Consider the following 21890-nt stretch of genomic DNA (forward strand, 5'->3'; position numbering starts at 1 on the left):
ATGCCTTGCCTGTGATCGCTCTCGCGGTGATGACTTGGTACCGTCATGCAGTTAGACCAGTAGGTAGTCCCCCATTCAGTCCTCTTGAGAGGTTTCAGCCTCAACAAGGACTGGGACGTGTAGGAGGATGGTACTGGCCCACGCCAGTCATTTGCACGCTCAACTACACCCAGGACATGACAACCAGTCTGAGTTGTGGCAAATGTTTCTCCTGCCATGCAAGAGTTTCATAACCATCCTCAGGAAATCATTTCTCCAGGACAAGAATTCTCTCCTAGACTCATGTTGCTGCCATCACTGCAGGTTGATGGCTGCCCGTGATTTGCTTCTCTGGCTAGTTCTGCTAGCAAGGCGTCTGAGAGCATTCACTCTTCCTCACCTATTCCCTCTACTTCCTATGGTTACACCAGGAGGGACGAGGTGAATAGAAGGGACCCTGCAGAGTGCTCTCTGGATGATTCAGCATTGGGGGACTATGTTCCTGGAAGGATCTTAGGGTACCATCACATATAGATCCACATCATGCTGGAAGGATCTTCTGTCAATGACAGAAAAACCTCTCACCATCGCGACATCTGGTGTTTTCTGTCCTTGGGAGCCTCAATTTCTACAGGAGTCGAGGAGGGGCCCCTCCCCGATGTTTGTTTCCCACGGTGAACCTACTTTTTTAGATATATACAAAAGAGAGGATAAAATTAATAGATTCTTGAGAAAAATAAAAAATGATAATATCATAAATGAAACTACCTATCAACAGCTGTTTGTGACTGGCTCCTCTGTCAGCATTCTCTATGGTTTACCAAAAATTCACAAGCCTGACCTACCTCTAAGACCAATCATGGCTGCTTACAATAGTCCATCTTTTTCCATCTCAAAATTTCTGGCAGGACTTTTATTCGAATTTTGTAACGGTGAATTTTCCTTAGAAAATGGATATGAATCTCAACAATTATTTTCTAGACAGGATGGAGACTATTTTATGGCTAGTTTTGATGTGGAATCACTTTTCACAAATGTTCCACTCAATGAAACCATTAGCATTATTTTAAATAAAATATTTTCCAATGATGATACTATTTTTTATGGTTTTAATCGGGCTACTTTTAAACAATTACTTGATCTTGCTGTGCAAGATTCTATGTTCATTTTTAACAATCGGCTCTATTCGCAGGTCGATGGAGTCGCCATGGGGTCTCCTTTGGGCCCTATCTTTGCTAACTTTTTTATGTCAGACTTGGAGTCAAAGTTTTTAAATGGTTGTAGTTCTAATTTTAGACCATCTTTTTACCGTAGATACGTTGATGATACCTTTGCATTATTCCAGCATCCTTGGCAATGTTCCTCATTTTTAGAATTTATTAATAACGCTCACCCGAATATCAAGTTTACAGTAGAGGTTGAAAAAGAAGGTACTCTACCGTATTTAGATTTGAGAATCACTAGAAGTAATTCAGAATTTGCCACGTCAGTCTACAGAAAACGGACCTATACAGGACTTACTAATAATTTTTATAGTTCCTGTCAACATTCTTTTAAATTAAACATCATCCACACATTGGTAAATAGGGCCCTTAAGTATTCATCTTCTTGGAAAATTTTTCATGACGAGATTTCATTTTTGCTGAGTTTTTTAAGTCCAATTATTTTCCACAAGACATAGTTTTGAAAATTGTCAACCAGATACTTTCGAGGTTTTTTTAGCCTTTATCTCCTAATTTTGATGTTCCAAAAAGGTTATTTTATGCTACCGTTCCTCATATTTCTGATCTGAAATTCATATCCAATTTAAAACAAATCATTGAACAAGAAATTCCGTGTCTCAAGGTCAAATTAATATCAAACAATCCTTGTACCATAGGTTCCTTCTTTAATTTCAAAGATCGCCTTCAGCCCTTCATGAGATCCTCCAACGTTATATATAAATTTACATGCCCTGGATGTCCAGGTTCTTACGTTGGATCAACTTGAAGGTTGCTGAGGGTTCGATATTGCAGTCATTTAGGTTTTAGTTTCCGAACAGGACAAAGAATAAAACAACCTGAACCATGCTTTTAATTGCAAAATTGAGCTCCAGAAAGAACAGTTCACAATAATAGATCATGTCAAACATCCTGATCACTTAACTACCCTCGAGTCATTATACATTAAGAAACTTGTTCCTTCGTTAAATGGTAATACTTCTTCAGCCACTCTATACCTGGCATAGTTAACATCGTCACCTGCTTTTGACAACAGGTCATTCCATCTTCTCTCCTCATGGACGGTTAGTGTTTTGGGTGTTCTCTCTCTCTTTTTACTGTTTTTACTTTGTACTTTTCTTTTTTTTAAGGTTAATTTTAAGACTTTTAATTCATGTGAGTTCTGTTTGTGTTTTATGGCTTTATATGTTATTTATATGTCTTATTGCTCTTTGCAGACTGATGATGCACAGATGTTTCATGTGCGAAACGTTTCATTTTAATAAACTTCATCCTTTTACATCTAGTATCATGGACACCCTCTGAAGATTTATATATATATATATATATATATATATATATATATATATATTATATATAATAACAATATGCCCTATATATATATATATCTATATATATAATTATATAGTATATAAATATATATATAATATATTATAGGTATATATATAATATTATACATATACTATGATATTATTACTCTATAATATATAATATATATATTAGTAATATTAGATATTATATATTAACATAAACATATGCACTATGATTAACTTAATTATTATATATATATATATATAATATATATATATATATATATAATATATATAATTATATATAATATATTATATATTATAGTATGCATAGGTAAATATGGTATATATATAATATATATATATTATTATATATAATATATTTATATATGTATATATATCTATATATATATATATATATATATATATTATATATATATATATATATATATTATATATCTGGTAAAAATGTTCTGTTACAACAGAATTCCATCTAATAAAAGGAGCCCATAAAAACACCAAATTATAGAGAGAAAAGTACTATATTTCAGAGACTGCTGTCTCTCTCTTCAGGTATATGAATTAGAAAAGTTTACAGAAAAGGTGGTATTTATACCAAGAGATCCATCCACAGGTAAGCCGATTTAGGTCACCCCCGCTGATAATCTTCCTTTAATCTTCTTAAGCGTTGGTTGAATGAAAACCTTGTCGATCACATCTGAAACTCATGCTCCTTTTGAGATGTTCATTACCTGCCTCTCTTTTATTAAGGCTGATTCCATCATTTGACTCTTGTACCAGCAGTTGCTGCTATAAATTATGTGCGACAAATTCCAGTTTTATTCTATGGTTATGTTCATTTATATGGTTGAAAATAACTGAGTTCTGTTGTCCATACCTAACTGATCGTTTGTGTTGTATTAATCTCTGGGTAAGTGATTTTCCTGTAAATCCGATTTAAGATTGGTCACAGTCCTGGCATGAAATTTCATAAACCCCTGTTGCCTTGGGGAATGTCTTTTGTTGGACGTTAATCAGGGATTTGGCTAAGGTGTTTGGGTAAGTAAATGCAAAAGGGTTAGATTTTCCGAGAGTCTGAGTCACTGTTTTAATCCTGTCCAGGTGAGGAATTTTTATTTTATTGTTGGGTGTCTCTTTGGTCGTGTTTTGAGGGGGTCGGTAGAAAATTATGTTTGCTTTGTGGATTGCTTTCTCAATTATATGGTCAGGATACTTTAAAGATGGAAGTTGTTTGCAAATTAGTTAAAATTCTTTTTCCAGGAAATCTGGGAAACAAATTTGTAAGGCTCTTAAGAACAGGTTGCTGGCTACACCTATCTTGAAAGCAATGTTCTTAAGAGCCTTACGAATTTGTTCCCCAGATTTCCTGGAAAAAGAATTTGAACTAATTCACAAACAACTTTCGTTGCTGGTTTCGTACACCTTCACATCAATATTCTGGATCTCAAGGTGGTATATCAACAATACAACTGTACAGTATTGGTGCAGGTCAACAAGCAGATGAATTACATTCCCTTCTGCTATACATGTTGGTGGTGCAGGTTCGTGAGTGGGCAGCAGCACACTCAGTAGATGTGTCAGTCAGGTAAATCCTGGGGAACCAGAACAGAGCGGCAGACGTGCTCCGTTGCCAGGGTCCAGACATAGGGCCTCTTTGCAACCTGGCACAATGTAAAGCTCCTGGTGTTCTGTTCTTTTGTGCGGTAATAGGAGAGGCTTTACAACACCCATGGGACAATCTCCAAGGCCTACACTTTTCCTCCATTTTGTCTGATTCATTGGGTGATCAACAGGGTCATGATCACCCCTAATCTCAGGATGACCCTGCTAGCTCCCAAGTGGCCACATGCCGAGTGATATCTGGACCTGCTAGCTCTATTTTCCTGGGTACCAAGAGAGATTCCCCCTTGGCACAACCTGCTGTACCAGCCGCTCATAGAGAGGTATCGCCAGGCTGTGAGAGAACTGTCACTTCATGCCTGGAGACTATCCACCATCCCCTGTGAGCAAGAGTTTTTTTCTCGTCACACAACAACCAAGATTTCTGGATACCTTTGTAAATCTTCAGCGGCTGTGTACTAGGGGAAATGGGTTGTCTTCTGTGATTGGTGTCATTGATGGGATATCTCTCTGGTAGGATCTCCTCTTCAGCAGGTAGTAGACATTTTTGTCTTTCTTCGCTGTCACAGCTGTCAGGAGCTACAGAGTTGCCCTTGGACTAATCCTTTGCTTAAAGAGTGTCGATTTCTCTTCTTTGTGGAGATCTCCATGCTGTTGAGAAGCTTCAAACAGTTTTGCCCTCCCTGGGAATTCAGTCCCCCTGAGTGGGATGTGACTCTTGCCTTACGGAGCCTGACTTGTGCACCCTAGCCTTTACGAGAGTCGTCAGACAGGGATCTGACCTTCAAGATTGCGTTCTTGCTTACCCTGGCATTGGCAAAGAGATTTTGTGAACATCATAGACTTTCCTTCGATGTTGAACACTAGAAGGGATGAGGATCTGTCACGCTCTAGTTCAGGGGTTCTCAAACTCCTTAACTCCTCGACCCCAATGAAGTTTTAATTTTTCTATCGACCCCCTAGACTAGCATTAAATAATTGAAGAAAAGAAAAAAAAGAAAAAACACCAATGTCAAATCCAATTTGAGAATTATTACTTTAGTACTTGACATGCAGTATGATAAAAATATAACACCTAGTAAGAAAATATATTCAGAACTTTAGATATTTGAGTAGGTGTAATTTAATTCACTGACCCGTTAGTTATTCATCGACCCCTTTGACCCCCTGGCTATTCATCGACCCGGTCCTATTGACCCTTGGGGGTCGATATCGACCACTTTGAGAACCCCTGCTCTAGTTTGTCCCAGATTTGTAGCAAAGACTCAGAATCTGTCGGTCCCTGACACCAGATTCAAGTTCTTTTTGATCCCCTTCATAGAGACTTTACTGTGTCCAGTTCGAGTGTTGTGGTGCTATCTAAAGAGGTTTTGACATCTCCGTCTTCAATGTCGATGACGCTTTGTTAGTACTGGCTCGACCAAGGAAGAGGTGTCCAAGAAAATGGTTTCTTTCTGGAGTTGTGAGAAAATCAAGGGAGCATACTCTACTTCTGACAAGGTAGATAAGAGTACTTTCTGAGTAAGAGCTTAGAGGGTTGGGGGCATGGTCTGTCCCTCGCATTCTGGAAGAACCTGTCTGTTCTAATAGTACTAAGGGTGGGAGTGTGTTCATTAAATACCACATTCACATCCTTCTAACTTCGGGACGTTGCCCATGGGTCCATGGACACCTTTTCCTTCCTGTGATGTCTACTTAACAAGTTGTGTAGCTCACCCAGCTCCCCTAGAGGGACAGGTAGCATCTCGCCTAAGGTGTTCTGAGTTACAAAGAGAGAGTGTGAGTGAGTGACTGGCCTCCTCCTCCCTTTCTCTTTTTATACTCTTCCTCACATGTAGGGCAGAGGGAAGGTTGGCAAACCGTTACATGCTAAATGGGTGTGCGATGCAGGTGAGCTACATAACTAAGTACTGTGGCCTGTTTATAATCTAGAAGTCTGTAGATTAATAGATGAATGTCCATCCCCTCTCTCTAGCAAAGGGAGAGAGGGACTGACAATAAAGCAAAACACTATATGTTCCTCAAAAACCTTTTTGAATCAATGAAGCTATACATTACATGCCCATTAATTCGAAAGGCCCAGAAGTCTGACAGCTGACATCACATAAGCTCACCGTGTCAGATGCACGGGACTCCTTCCTATGCTCTACATGACCAGGAAGGAGGCCCTGGTGAATTGAGGTACCAGTCACTTCAGAGATTTACTCAGAATCCTTCCACCTACAAGTAATTTTCCATATGTAAAGACTAGGATTCTATTTGTTAAGAACAATCTATAAACATTGCCCACCTAGAGCCACCCCTCATTCTACTACCTGAGCCATAAGGATAGGAGTGGGCAGGACTCCCACCCTACCGTTGATAGTTTACCACTTTATTTAAAGTTAAACAGCTGTTTTCCCAGCTTGCACTGCAATTATAGCCATATGTAAAGACCTTCAGGTTTGTATATTAGGAAAAATACAAAGTACTTTAAAAAATTGTAGTCCATTCCCCTTTGTTGCAGCATTGGGAAAACCAAAAACAGGCTTTTTAAGTATTCATTTTATTTATGCATGTATACATTCATGTAGATTTTGGTAGGGCTGGAGTTAAATGTGAATATATTGCCAAGTCGCAAGCCATGCATATGCAGATACACTAATCAAGGAAATGCTGTAATATGAAATTTTCATAGGTATGCAAACCAAAACCTTATATCATCTACCATCACAGCCACCCCTCTTTGTTCATCAGGCCAAAACAAGAAGTGTTCGGTGATGGCATATGAGTGAGGGGAATTCCCTTACTCACTCTTCTTAACCACCAGTTAACCCATTTCCAACATGCACTGAAAGATACTCCTCCATAAAAAGCTCTGGTTTGTATAGCTCTGAAAAAAATGTCATATTTGAAGAAATGTAGCAGAATATACCTTCCAAAATTGTCATCAGTGTTGCTGGTCATAATAATTACTCATGTATTGTATCCACAATAACAGTGAAACTATTTTGAAAACTTTTATCTCTCTTCAAATTACTACTCAATTTACCCTTACTATTTTTTCTTATTATTATCTACCGCATCTGTGGATAATATGGTGTTATGTATAGCTGGGTCACAAAATTAAGCATTTGCTGTGTAATATCCCCTAACCCTTCCTGCTCCCCACAAAAACTCTTATGCTGTCTCTTGCATTTTTCTATTCTTGGCCTTTGATTTGTTAATAAGATATGTTCATAAGTAATTTTAATTGTAATGTCAAGCTAAGAAGGTTTACAGATGCGAGGTGGTGGGCGTCAATATTCACTGTTAATCTGTTGTTGCATTGTTGCCTCAGGAATGTTTTGATGCTGTGTCTGGACAACGTTTGGTAGGATTGTATTCATGTTTGGATAGAACTATCAAATGCACGCTTTGTTAATCGGCCTGAGACCTTTATGAGAACCTGAATTGAATTTGATTTATTAATTTGCTGCTTCAGTTCTGGCATTATGTTTCCTAACTCTGTGTTACATTCTTTGATTTCAGATTCTCCCTCAGAAGAATCTTCCTTCCTTCGTCAGTTTTGATTAGCATCAGGATTTTGGGAAATGCATGTTGCTTAACGGTACTACATGGAACATTACCAATAGCAACTCTTAAAGTGTTTGAGACAACAGTGAATTATTGTACATGTATTTAACAAATTTAAAAAATAAGTAAAAGTTGTTTTGAATATTAGATTCATACATCAGCAGTGAAATCTGGTTATAGTCCTTCAAGATATTGAATTTCATTTTTAACAGATTTATTGAATAATTATTTGTAAATAATTCTGTGATAGGAGTTGTGAATTGAACATATTGTCATTACAGAACAGGACAGGACATAAGGCTAAAATGAATCCAGAACATTCTTTAGAATTTCCTTTGAAAAGTGAAACTGAAGGTGCATTATCACTACCTTCCATAAATCAAGAAAACAGAAACTTGGCTGCCTTTAGTGGAACCAGTGATGGAGACTTTTTGTCTCTGGATCCATTGATGGACATCAAAATAGAGCCAGAGGAATTCTATGAGTCTAATGAAGATGATGACTATTCATATGAAATGAATTCAACAGTGAAGGAAAAAAATCCACAATTTGCAAAAAGGAAGTAAAACAAGAAAGAAGGAATCGTCACAATGGAGAGAAGCCTTTCAGATCAACTGACTGTGAGAAAGCATTTTACAAGAAAATTAATCTTACAAATGATATCACAAATCCTACCAGCAATAAATTCATATGCAATGACTGTGGGAAAGCATTTTCCTTGAAACATAATCTTATAGTTCATATGAGAATCCATACAGGAGAGAAGTCATTCATGTGCAAAGAATGTGGGAAAGCATTTTCCCAGAAACCAAGTCTTACAAGACATATGAGGTTGCATACTGGAGAGAAGCCATATATGTGCAAAGAATGTGGGAAAGCATTTTCCCAGAAACCAAATCTTACAAGTCATATGAGATTGCATACTGGAGAGAAGCCATATATGTGCAAAGAATGTGGGAAAGCATTTTCCCAGAAATCAGATCTTACACGTCATATGAGATTGCAAGGAATGTGGGAAAGCATTTTCCCAGAAACCAAGTCTTACAAGTCATATGAAATTGCATACTGGAGAGAAGCCATTCATGTGCAATGAATGTGGGAAAGCATTTACCCTGAAATCAACTATTACAGATCATATGATTTTCCGCACTGGAGAGAAGCCATATATGTGCAATGAATGTGGGAAAGCATTTCCCCAGAAATCAGATCTTACAAGTCATATGAAATTGCATACTGGAGAGAAGCCATTCATGTGCAATGAATGTGGGAAATCATTTTTCCATAAATCAAATCTTACATGTCATATGAGGTTGCATACCGGAGAGGAAAAAAAAAATTACATAATAAAATAAACCAGTTAAGGGCAGAGATCTCTCAAATGACCAACTATATGAGAGATCAAAATCACTCACAAAATCTCAAGAAAATAAGGAAAATAAAGAAAAAATACAGAATAGGGGATGAACAAATGAGTGGAAACTGGCAGAACACCAAGCAAATATAAAGGCCCTAGCTTCACAAATAGGAAACAAACAACAGAAGATAAAAGTAAAACAGTTAAATAGGCAGTTGGGTGACAATCCAAAGATTGTGTATAGAAAGATGACAAAAGAAACAGTGTAGGTATGAACACCACCGAGAGATTTTGGAAGCCACTGTTTGAAGACCCCAGACAACACCAAGAGAATTCATGGATTGACACCATTAGGCAGAAGAACAGCTAGAAACAGCAAATACCACCAATCAGGTTTACCATCAAAAAAGTAACAAAGACAATAAAAGAATATAATAATTTCAAGATAACAGTAATAGACAAGATCCCAAAGTTCTGTCTAAAAAAGATCACAGCTCTACACCACATTTATACGCAAGCCTTCTCAAGAATAGTAAGAGGAGAAGAAGAATCACCAGAGTGGCTCACAACAAGAAATACCACCTTCTCCCTAAAAGCTCCGAGGCTGAGCTCCCAAACAAATATAGGGCCATCTGCTTCCTATCAACAACCTACAAATGGCTCACATGAGTCATCGCAGACGAGATCTGTGAACACCTAGATCAAGGCAAATATATGGAAAAAGAACGAAAGAGATGCACAAGAAACAAACTAGGCACTAAAGATCAACTGCTAATAAACAAAACAATATTAGAAGATTGTAAGAAAAGACAAAGGAATCTTAATATGGGTTGGATAGATTACCAGAAGGCACACCTGGATACTCAAATATTTGGAACTATATAACATCAATGAGGAAATAAGATCTTTCCTGGCAGTACAGATAAGTGGAAGACCACTCTCTGTCTAAAATAGCACTGAGGGCCAGATAGTAATTCCAGACATAAAGATTCAAAGAGGAATATTCCAGGGTGACAGCCTCTCACCACTTCTCTTCTGCTTGAAGACAAGAATTTACACTAGACAGAAACTGTTTGCTTAATCTCTGTCCAAGTAGTTTTTATTACATGATTTTATTTAACTTGACTTCTGCGTCTGTTTTGAATGAAGGTGTCTCAAAAAGGTGTGTGAAAACTCATGCTAGAAAGAACTCATATCTGTATCTGCACTTAGTTTCCAAGAAGTTTTTTTTTTTTTTTTTTTTTTTTTTTTTTTTTTTTTTTTTTTTTTTTTTTTTTTTTTTTTTTTTTTTTTTTTTTTTTTTTTTTTTTTCCATTAGGTTCATCTTAGAATGAATGTGTTAACTCAGATGTTGAAACAGTTTTTCTCTTGTAGATTCATAACATATGTGAGCACTCATGTAGGATAGATATTGTTCTTTTACACTGCATGTTGTACTTTTGTCTTGTATTCTGCAAATCACAGTCACTGGTTCTGAATGCCAGACTGTTTTTCAGGTGTCAAAATGCACAAGCAAAGTCACTCATCAGCGAGGATGTTCAGTTGCACTGACAGATTTGTTAATGTTTTGCACCCCAAAGTAAGTTGCACTTGATGTGGAGATGATTATTGTGAACTTGTCTGCAAAATCTATAGAAAAAAAGGCAACAGCAACCTAAGGGACAATAAAAGAAAAACCACCATATTTATATATGATCCAGTTCATAACCATCATCATTGCTGTTACTCAAAGAAGAGAAGGAGAATCTGGAGGAGGGTCTCACTGAAAATGAGATGAAGGCCCTCTTCATTTGCAGAGTCTATTAGAAGTCAAGGCAGAGCCAAAGTATTTTGGCCAGAGTGAATTTGATGCAAAATGGTTGTGTAACCTTTATGCAAAGGTTAAATAAATGACTTTTAGTTTTTTCTTACAATTTTTCTCATTGAATACTGCACAGTGTTAAGAAATTTTCCTTTGCCTTCTCTTCTCTTGTTCCGGTGCATTTTTTGTATGATTTCCAAATAAAGAATTAGTATTGTCTTTAGCTGACATGGTTTTCTTGCTCTTGTTATTCAGCATTATGCATATATGCACTTGTATATGTAGTTGTAAGCTTGAATATTTCCATGAAATGTTATTCTTAGTGGAAATAGAAAGGATTGATATCTTCATTAAACTTCAATGAAATTTAGGTGCAGTTTTATTTGATTATTTTTCATTATATGTTTTTGGTTTTAATCTTCTACAAAGAACGTGGAACAGCATTTGTATTAGCTCACTAAATACAGTGAACTGTTTAATATTTTGTTTTAGGTTAACCAGTCTGAAGTGTTGAGAAGACTAGACTAGTTATGTAAATGACTAAAGTAATGTGTTATTCTGTTTACATAATACTGGAGAGAATAATAATTTCAGAACAGTATATTTCTGTTATATCACCCCAAAATGCTGACATGCCAAGTAACTTGCACAAAAACCTTTTCAATTTCATGTTGAATACTCTATTTACTTACCTGATTCCATCATACTTTTCCAAATTGATTTCCAAATTGATAACGGCTCCAATTTCACCAGTAGGTACTTCAGAGATAAAATGGCTGAGTTTGGGATTAATCAAGTCATGTGATCCCCATTTCAAAAATTTTATAGAAAAACCAAGAGCTTTACACAAGAGTTGCTCGTAACCTTGAATGTTTTCTTTCACAGTTAAATAAAAACACATTCTTTAAAATTATTTATTTGTATGAAAGTTAAGATTACGAAATGGCATAGATACAACTCCGATGGCTGAAGTCCTGTTCCCAATCGCTAATCATAAATTGTTAACTACTGCTTGTGGTGGAAAGATCTTCACTCATGGAAATTTGTGAAAACCTATGGATTCTGAAAACAACAACAACAACAAACTATCATTATAGAGTCCAACAATATTTAATAAAATAAAGACTATCCGCATGTAAAAAATTGTGTATATCATTAACCAACTTGGCACGGAAATTACCTAAATCAGCTGCGTGAAAGAACCAGAAATTAAATCGGTGTCTACCAATAAACCACTGCCCTCCTTAACAATTAGCAACTGCCTAAAAATCAAAAGAGCAATTACACAAATGGTAATAAAGTTCCAAAAATTATACACCTTTATGGATAGCAATATCAAAACAAGAATCCATAGAAAATTTACAGGTTCTGAAAGCGTGGTAACCAAACGCCACAAATCGTAGGAAACTTACTGAACAGGAAAGGTTCAACCATTGACTCCATAGAAGTGTTGATGACGTAGGCTTCAAAGACGACGACGGAAGAGGCAGAGACAGGTGGGTCGGCAAGAATATGTTACATAGTTGATGTAGATGCTTCTTCAATACACAAAGCATTCTCTTACGAGGGAGTAGAGTTCACCAGTTATCTTCAAATGTTATCCAGTGGTTCTAAGTTGGAACCTGAGCTTGAACTGCTTTTCCTGCTTTGTGGCGGGTCGAGGTAGACATGTCTTTCTCCTCCAAGAATCACGAAATGCAAAGGCCGTCGTCCTTCCATAAAAAATCAAGGATGAGGAGGGCGAACTGAAACAGGTAAAAGCAATGCTTTAAACTCCCATGTTCCTTTTAGAATTTGTTTAGTATGGCATGGGGGTTTAAAGGATTACTTTAGTATGCATATAATAAACAAATAAATTTTCTATAAAATCTTAAACAACTTATATTTACTCACACACACATACACACACATATATTATAGATATACAAAAACATATATATTTCACTTTTTGAATTCGTCAGTTCTGACATGTGGGCGTGTCGGTCTGTCATACTGACTTCAACACGTGAAAAATTGGCATAATCTTAGACTGGGGGTTTTAGAAGGTTTGACTCCCATCTACAGAATTTAGATTTAGTCATTATAAACTTACCTAATTCTCTAAAATAGCGACAAATTTTTCGCAAAGGTTAATAAGGTCTGTAAATAAAATATTTGATGTTCACAAACTTTGCCCAAAGAAGAATTTGGCATGCAGTTTTAAAAAACTCTACAAAAAATAAGCAATTCTAAATTAGACGCTATCAAAGAATATAAAACTAATGATCCTACCTACTGTAAATGTACATACATATATATATGATATTATTATATATATATATATATAGTATATATATCTATATATTATATATATATATATATATATAGATATATATATATATATATATATATATATATATATATATATATATATATATATATTTTTATATATATATATATATATATATATATCTATTATATATAATATATATATATCATCTATATATATATATATATATATATATATATATATATATCTATATATATATATATATATTCGATCTACACATCGAGCTACAAATGTCCTTTAATATCTAATTCACTCTAACCTCTGAATTGATATATTTTCATATATGCTTAACCGAAGAGGAATTTTATTAGGCTATAATAGAATTGTCGGCGCCCAGGCGCGAACCTAGGACACCATACAAATCCAGGAACGTCAGTGAAGCTTTTACCCTCTCCACTTGCGGTGGTGGAGTGGGTAAAAGCTTCACTGACGTTCCTGGATTTGTATGGTGTCCTAGGTTCGCGCCTGGGCGCCGACAATTCTATTATCGCCTAATAAAATTCCCCTTCGGTTAATCATATATGAAAATATATTAATTCCGAGGTAGAGTGAATTAGATATTAAAGGATATTTGTAGCTCGATATATGAATATATATGAATCACGGTAATGTGATATGACATATATAAACTAATATATATATATATATATATATATATATATATATATATATATATCTATATATATATATATACATATATATATACAGTATATATATATATATATCTATATATATATATATATATATATATATATATATAATATATATATATACGTGTATATATATGTATATATATATATATATATATATATATATCTATATATATATATATATATATATATATATATATAGTGTATATATATACTGTATATATATATATATATATATATATTATATATATATATATATATATATATATATATTATATAGTGTTCACAAACCTAGCCCAAAGAAAAATTCTAAATTACATAATACCTCAGAATATAAAATTAATGATCCTACCTCATATCATATTTCAAAAAAATTATCGCAAAATACATCGCTACATAAGAAGCTTTCTCGACCAAGTTTTCCTCCCAGCAGCAACCCAAAACTCTGCCCGAAGAAAAAATCATCCCAAAATACAAAGAGCATCCTCGAGCAATTCTTGCCAATAGTAGCTACCCAATTATACATTAACAAAATCACTATACACAGCTTCAACCACTACTGCTAACATTTCGAGCCAGACTTGAGCAAGGCTGGGCGAGGAGGGAGGAAATTCATCAGGGGAAAATGTCCCCATCCCTCAACGACGGCGGAAAATAAAACAAAAGACAAAATAGGGAGCCTGATGAACAGCTCTCCCCTATAAAGGGCTGACCCGAAGGATTAGATGTTTTGACGTGGCTAGGAACCAATTGGTTACCTAGCAATGGGACCTACAGTTTATTGTGGAATCTGAACCACATCGATCATCATTATCTAAGCCTTCCTTCCTTCCTTCCTTCCTTCCTTCCTTCCTTCCTTTTCCCTTTGTTCCTTTAGCTAGAAAAACCCTTCCAAAGACCACTGCAGAACACCGACGGCCTTCGATAGAAGTCAGTTCCTCGTTGGACGAGTGGTCTTCTCGGCTCAGCCAACCTGAAATCAGAGGAATTTATTTCCGGTGATTGACATTCATTTCTCGTTATAATGTGGTTCAGATTCCACATAAACTGTAGGTCCCGTTGCTAGGTAACCAATTGGTTCCTAGCCACGTCAAAACCTCTAATCCTTCATCGATAGAAGTCACGGAGAGCAACGAAGCTGCGCCTGTGAGAGAGAATCAATGGAATACAGAAATGATCGTAAGACGACAAAGTATAAGATTCCTAATGCTTGCCGTATCCTCCATTTTCCATTTATTCAGATGTCATTGCGAATATGAATGTGAATGTGAATGTGAGTGCCTGGGAATGGTGAATGTAAAACGCTAAGGATGGACGTATAATGTAAGTAACATATGCATTTTTGGATAGATGAGGCATATGTGACCATATGTCCAGAAACTGAGATAATTTTTAAATAAAAAGTGACATAGGGTTTTATCATCTTCCTTCACTCATCCAAATCCCTTCATATTTATGATGTTTAGCTTGGCTGTGTCTCCAAATATGAAGAAAGGAGCGCCTTTAGACTATGGAACCACCCACATTTCTGTTTATTTATCTAATTATTTTTTTATTTAGTTATCTATTTATTTATTTATCTATCTATCTATTTATCTATCTATCTATCTATTTATTTATCTATCTATCTATTTATTTATTTACCTATCTATCTTTTTTATTTATTTATTTATTTATTTATTTGCTTATTTAGCTATCGATTAATTTATTTGTTTATTTGTTTACTGAGAAAGAAAATGGGTCAGACATTTAAATGTCCTTCCCTAGCCCAAAATACAAAATATAAAGGGAGAAGGGGGGGGGGGGGGGGGGGGGGATGGGCAGCGGTTTCCCACGAGGGAAAATCAGCCCTGACCTTGAAGAATAAAAATTGTGAGTCAGAAATGAACAAAACAAGCAGAAAGAAAATTCCAGAGTTCGGGCGTACAAGAATATACAGCCCACGCACTCACTGATAGGTGCAATAAGAGGATTGTCAGTTGCTTAGAGAAATATGACCTAAACATCAGAAAAAAAGAATGAGGAAATCTGCCGTCTGGAGGGAATGAGCGACCGCAGTAAAATGCACAGATCAGAATACTGAGTTTGTGGGAACTAAAAGGAAGCCAATAATGCCTACAGTGCACTGCATGAGGTGCACTGACTGCACAACTCCCCCACCGCCCCCCTCCCCCATGGTGACAAAACACAAGTACTCTTTTTCTTATCAACAGAACAAAATTTGGTAGGATTATCTAGATTTTATTTTCAATGCAAAATAATCATCGATAAACCGCATTCTTCAAGTAATTATGACAACATGCACAATGGTCTTACATGTCAAGCATGCATACATGCTTACGACAACATCAAGAGCAATCATCTATAACAATGATAAAATAAATTAAAAAAATAAATAATATTAATAAAGTGAGGACACTTTGATGACTACAACACCAACAACATCAAGATAATATAGGGAAAAACTCTCTATCACGAGAGTATATATAATGTTCTAAAGGGTCCACAATAATACAAAGTGTAAAAAGTCCGTGTATAATTTTGAAGACTACAGAAAGCTTTCGAACCCTTCCCTGGGTTCAATTTCAGTCCAAATGAACAATAAGTTACAACAAGTACAGAGGTAAATTTAAAAAACAAGAGTCGTTGTAGATCGTTGACAATGGTCGTTAGCTCGTTAATGGGCCAGGTTATGAAGAAGGAGGGTAGTTAACAATAACTAGGTGATACCCTCTCCCCTATCAATCTTCTGGCTGCAATTCTGTTGGATCTTCGCACAGGTTGTTGCAACATTACATGAAGTCCTTCATCCAAGGGCGTAGATTGGGCACCGTTATCAGACTCCCCTGGGGCAGCGGTTACCTGGACTGGGAGACAGCAGAGGCAGCATCAGGAGAGGGAAAAACAGAGCCTGTCCTACAGTTAAAATCTTTTAAAAACATACTAGTAATATAAAAATTAACCAATGGGTCTTCATTGACAAAAGACTTGTTTCCTTTGAATGATTCTCCTAAACTTATAGCAGCTCCCTCGACTAGTCGTCTGTCATTTATTACTAGTATGTTTTTAAAAGATTTTAACTGTAGGACAGGCTCTGTTTTTCCCTCTCCTGATGCTGCCTCTGCCTTATAGTCCAGGTAACTGCTGGCCCGGGGGAGTCTGATAACGGTGCCCAATCTACGCCCTTGGATGAAGGACTTCATGTAATGTTGCAACAACCTGTACGAAGATCCAACAGAATTGCAGCCAGAAGGATTGATAGGGGAGAGGGTATCACCTAGTTATTGTTAACTACCCTCTTTCTTCATCACCTGGCCCATTAACGAGCTAACGGCCGTTGTCAACGATCTACAACGACTCTTGTTTTTTTAAATTTACCTCTGTACTTGTTGTAACTTATTGTTCATTTGGACTGAAGATGAACCCAGGGAAGGGTTCGAAAGCTTTCTGTAAAGTCTTCAAAATTATACACGGACTTTTTACACTTTGTATTATTGTGGACCCTTTAGAACAAAATAATAATAATAATAATGATAATAATAACAGTCTTCCAGAGCACCATGGCACCCACTTCAGGACGTGCCCAGAAAACAAGCCTCGTGGACATCCCCAGAAGCAGAAACGCAGGAGCATACAAATACTGGCTGAGAATTCGAACAGGAATATGAGACGACATAGAGGAGAGAGAGAGAGAGAGAGAGAGAGAAGAGAGAGAGAGAGAGAGAGAAGACTTCTGGCCTAACATCTCAGCCCGAGGTCCTTCCTTATCTGACCAAATGGAAGAAGAAGAAGAAGAAGAAGAAGAAGAAGAATTTTGGGGAAAAGAAGGAGGGAAAGAACCTTCATGTTTCTTCCCATATCGGGGCGTAAAAAAGGGGAAGGGAAACGGGGAAGAAGGAGGCGCCCCATCATCATCAACATCATCGTCTCTCCGTCCCGAGAACAACATCTCCAATACCATAAAAATATGGATGCATAAAAATGGCCCCCCTATAAATTGGGCCGGACACTTAATAAGACATTCCCTGGGAGGGCAAAGAAGGACCGACACGAGACAGCCTTTTCTCTCGTGGGGTGTGGGGTTGGGGGGTTGGGGGGTGGGGGTGGGGGGTGGGGGGGTGGAGTGGAGATCAACCCACATTCGATGACTGGCTGCTAAGTTTTCGTCTTAGCTCCTCCTCTGTTTCAATGTTTAGATTGAGCTGGCCTTATGCCAGCAAGGTTTCTGTTCAAGCGAAGATGCGATGCTGTTCTCCTTCTAATTTTAATACAATTATCTATTTATTAATTTTTTTTTTAATTTTTTTCTTTTAATAACTTGGATCTCTTCTTTCTGTCTTTCCCTTTACCTCCTCTTACTTCTTCCTAATGAACGATTCAATATTCTTTGGAAGACTGAATTTCAAGTCAACGGCCCCTTTGGTGGGCTTGTTCTATATGATAGGGGTTTCATCTTCTGAATAATAATAATAATAATAATAATAATAACAATGGGAAAGTAAATCCTCAGCTGTATGCCTGTTTGATCTTCTTATTTAAGGTAAAAAAAAAAATAAAACAGGCATACTACCGTAGATTTACTTTTCCATTCCATTGACTCATGTGATTATGAGTTTTCTTTGAATAATAATAATAATAATAATAATAATAATAATAATAATAATAATAATAATAATAATAATAATAATAATAAATTGTGTGGTGGCGTTTCGAGTGACTACGGAACGCCCCTGTCAATTCCGAAGCGACAAAAAAAAAAAAAAAAAAAAAAAAAAAAAGGCATTCGAAGACTATGACGAAAGGACGACGTGGAGGAAGGGTAGGGAGGGGTGGGGGGAATATTAGAGGAGTCCATAGACAACTTGTTAAGTCCCCCCAAAATTGGAGGATTTATCCAGCTGTCATAAAACTCAATCGCTTCGAAAGGAACGGAAAACAAAACTTCCTCCTCATTCCATTTTCCGTGTCGTCTCGAGTTATGGCCAGGATCCCAAACTTTGATAGGATGTTCCGCCTCTCTCTCTCTCTCTCTCTCTCTCTCTCTCTCTCTCTCTCTCTCTCTCTCTCTCTCTCTCTCTCTCTCTCTCTCTCTATACATTTTACACTTTGTACATTACCAGCTGGGGCAAAGCAGACATCCCTCTCAGAAAAGTTTCAATACGTACCTGTGAAAGACAAAAAAAATTATGTCAATTACTTATATATAAAATATATAATAAAACTAATCATGAAATAACTAATAAAATCATAAAAAATGTTAATGTAAGTATGATACGCTCATATCGCGATGCGTTCACCTGAACATCAATCTCTCTCTCTCTCTCTCTCTCTCTCTCTCTCTCTCTCTCTCTCTCTCTCTCTCTCTCTCTCTCTCTCTCTCAAATTGAAAAGAAAATAGATATAATGAATATAAGTGAAACCTGGTATTCCCAAGAGACTGGTAATGATGATCAAATAAAAGGGTTCCAAACTTCTAGATCAGATAGAAAAAATAGGAATCGAGGGGGAACCACGATATATGGGAAAGACATAAAACAAGGAAAAATATATGAGAAATATAGTAACTCAGAATGTGAACTAATAGCGGAGGAATTTGAATCAGAAAAATTGATGACCATAGTAATATATAGATCCCCTAATACTAAAGAGTTTGACACAATAATAGATAAATTGGATGATATATGTAGAAATCACAAGGACTGGACTATTCTCCTATTCGGAGACTTTAACTTTCCTTTCGTAGATTGGAAAGAACGAATAGGAGATTGTGGTTGTATTTATACATATAAAAAAGAGAGTAATAGTAGTGCAGAAGATAAGAGGGCAATTCGAAAAGCTATTAGATATGCTACTAGAATACAACATTCAACAAATAAATCACCTGCCAACAAGAAAGGAAAATACTTTAGACCTAATATTTGTGAACGAGGTGAATTATGTTAAAGAAATAATAGTTTATAATGCGAGTATTTCAGACCATAATGTCATAGAGTTAACAGTCCATTCTAAAGCAAGTGAAAACAGAGATAAGCAAGAAATGAAAAAGTGGGAAGGATATGGAAAATACAATTTCTACAGTAAAAATATAAACTGGTCAGAAATAAATGAAGAATTAAACGAAGATTGGGATAGCATTTTCGTAAGTGATGATATACAGGTAAATACGGAGATATTTTATATAAAATATTAAGAAAATAGTGGATAAATATATACCGAAGAAGAAAAGTAAACACCAGTCATGCATGCCAAGAGACAGAGGGATCTTGTTCCAGAAAATCAGAAAGTGGAAAAAAGGTCTTGCAAAAGAAAAAATGCATGGAAAAGGATGGAACTAAAAGGTAAGATAGAAAATGCGGAACAAAAGGTTATACAATCAAAAGAAAATGAAAAACGGGACTTGGAAGAAAAAACCCTAGTAAATATCAAGCAAACTCCCAAACTATTGTACTCATAGGCAAAAACAATGAATAAAAGAAGAATAGAAATAGGCCCTCTAAGAATGGAAGGGAGATTAACGAATGAAAAAAAAGGAAATATGCAGCATATTGGCAGAAATCTTAGATATAAGAGAATTTACCCCTAGAATTGATAATGAAGATAATGATACAAAAATAAGGGAAGAAAATAGTGAATATTTATTAGACATAGAGATTAATGAAGCCAATATTGTGCAGGCAATTAATGAAATTAAAAATGGAGCTGCTGCCGGGCCTGATGGTATCCCTGCTATTTTGTTAAAGAAAGTAGCTCATTCTATTGCAAAGCCCCTTGCAGTATTATTAAGACAAAGTGTAGATATAGGCAAGATTTATGATGAACACAAATTAGCATATATTACCCCTACCTTCAAAAGTGGATCAAGACTAGAGGCAAACAATTATAGGCCTGTGAGTCTAACATCGCATATTATGAAAGTGTATGAAAGGGTAATGAAGAAGAATATTATGAATTATTTAATAAAAAATAATTTGTTTAATATAGGACAACATGGTTTTGTACCCGGAAAAAGTACACAAACCCAACTGTTAGTCCACCGTGAGAACATATACAAAAATATGAAAAACAGAAAGGAAACAGATGTGGTTTATCTAGACTTTGCAAAAGCTTTTGACAAGGTAGATCATAATTTAAACTAGCGAAGAAAATTAAAAAACATAATATAGTGGACAAAGTTGGAAGATGGTTAAAAGAATTTTTACACAACAGAAAACGGATAGTTATTGCAAACGATGAGAAATCGGATGAAGCTAAGGTAATATCCAGTGTGCCACAAGGTACGGTGCTAGCTGCATTGCTGTTTGTTATTATGATTGTAGACATAGACAGTAATGTTAAGGAAGGGAATCGGTAGTGAATAGTTTTGCTGATGACACAAGAATAAGTAGAGAAATTATTTGTGATGAAGATAGGAACGCGCTACGAAGAGACCTTAACAAAGTATACAATTGGGCAGAGGTAAATAGGATGGTATTTAACTCTGATAAATTTGAATCAATAAATTATGGAGATAGAGAAAGAAAGCTATGCGCATATAGGGGACCTAATAATGAGACAATCACAAATAAGGAAGCAGTTAAAGACCTTGGTGTGATGTTGAATAGGAACATGTTATGCAATGATCAAATAGCAATTCTATTGGCAAAATGTAAAGCAAAAAATGGGGGAATGTTTTGTTATGGCAACTTCAAAACAAAGAGAAGCTGAACACATGAATTATGCTTTAAAAGTAAAAATGTTGTCGTAGTTCCACTTGAATTATTTGCAATATGATTAATGGTACCCACACTATCAAAAAGGTATTGCAAACCAAATAGAGAGTGTACCAAAGGGTCCTTTAAAACAGCTAGAAATAAAATAGAAGAAATTAAGGATCTTTGACTACTGGGAAAGACCTAACAGTCCTTAGAATTTAATAATAGTCTAGAAAGGAGAAGAGAAGACTAGAATGATGAATTCAGGTCATGGAAAACAGGCTAAAAGGAAGAATTTAACTGAAAAACCATCCATGGATCTAAAAATAATCAAAAAAGAGCAAGCAGAGGTAGATTAAT

General features: G+C 35.9%; 1 long non-coding RNA gene across 2 annotated transcripts in view; it reads left to right on the forward strand.

The window, feature by feature from the left end:
• LOC135204752 (uncharacterized) overlaps positions 1–10716 on the forward strand; it is a 265270-nt gene extending 254554 nt beyond the window's left edge. Inside the window, exon 4 of one of the 2 annotated variants that reach the window (XR_010312330.1) lies at positions 10556–10716. This is a non-coding gene — a long non-coding RNA (uncharacterized LOC135204752). Of the gene's footprint in view, positions 1–7660; positions 8445–10555 lie in introns of those variants that run through there. The other variant, XR_010312329.1, reaches the window with a different exon arrangement.
• Positions 10717–21890: the final 11174 nt, after the last annotated feature.

This window comes from Macrobrachium nipponense, chromosome 47 (genome assembly GCF_015104395.2).
Source record: "Macrobrachium nipponense isolate FS-2020 chromosome 47, ASM1510439v2, whole genome shotgun sequence".
NCBI lineage: Eukaryota > Metazoa > Arthropoda > Malacostraca > Decapoda > Palaemonidae > Macrobrachium > Macrobrachium nipponense.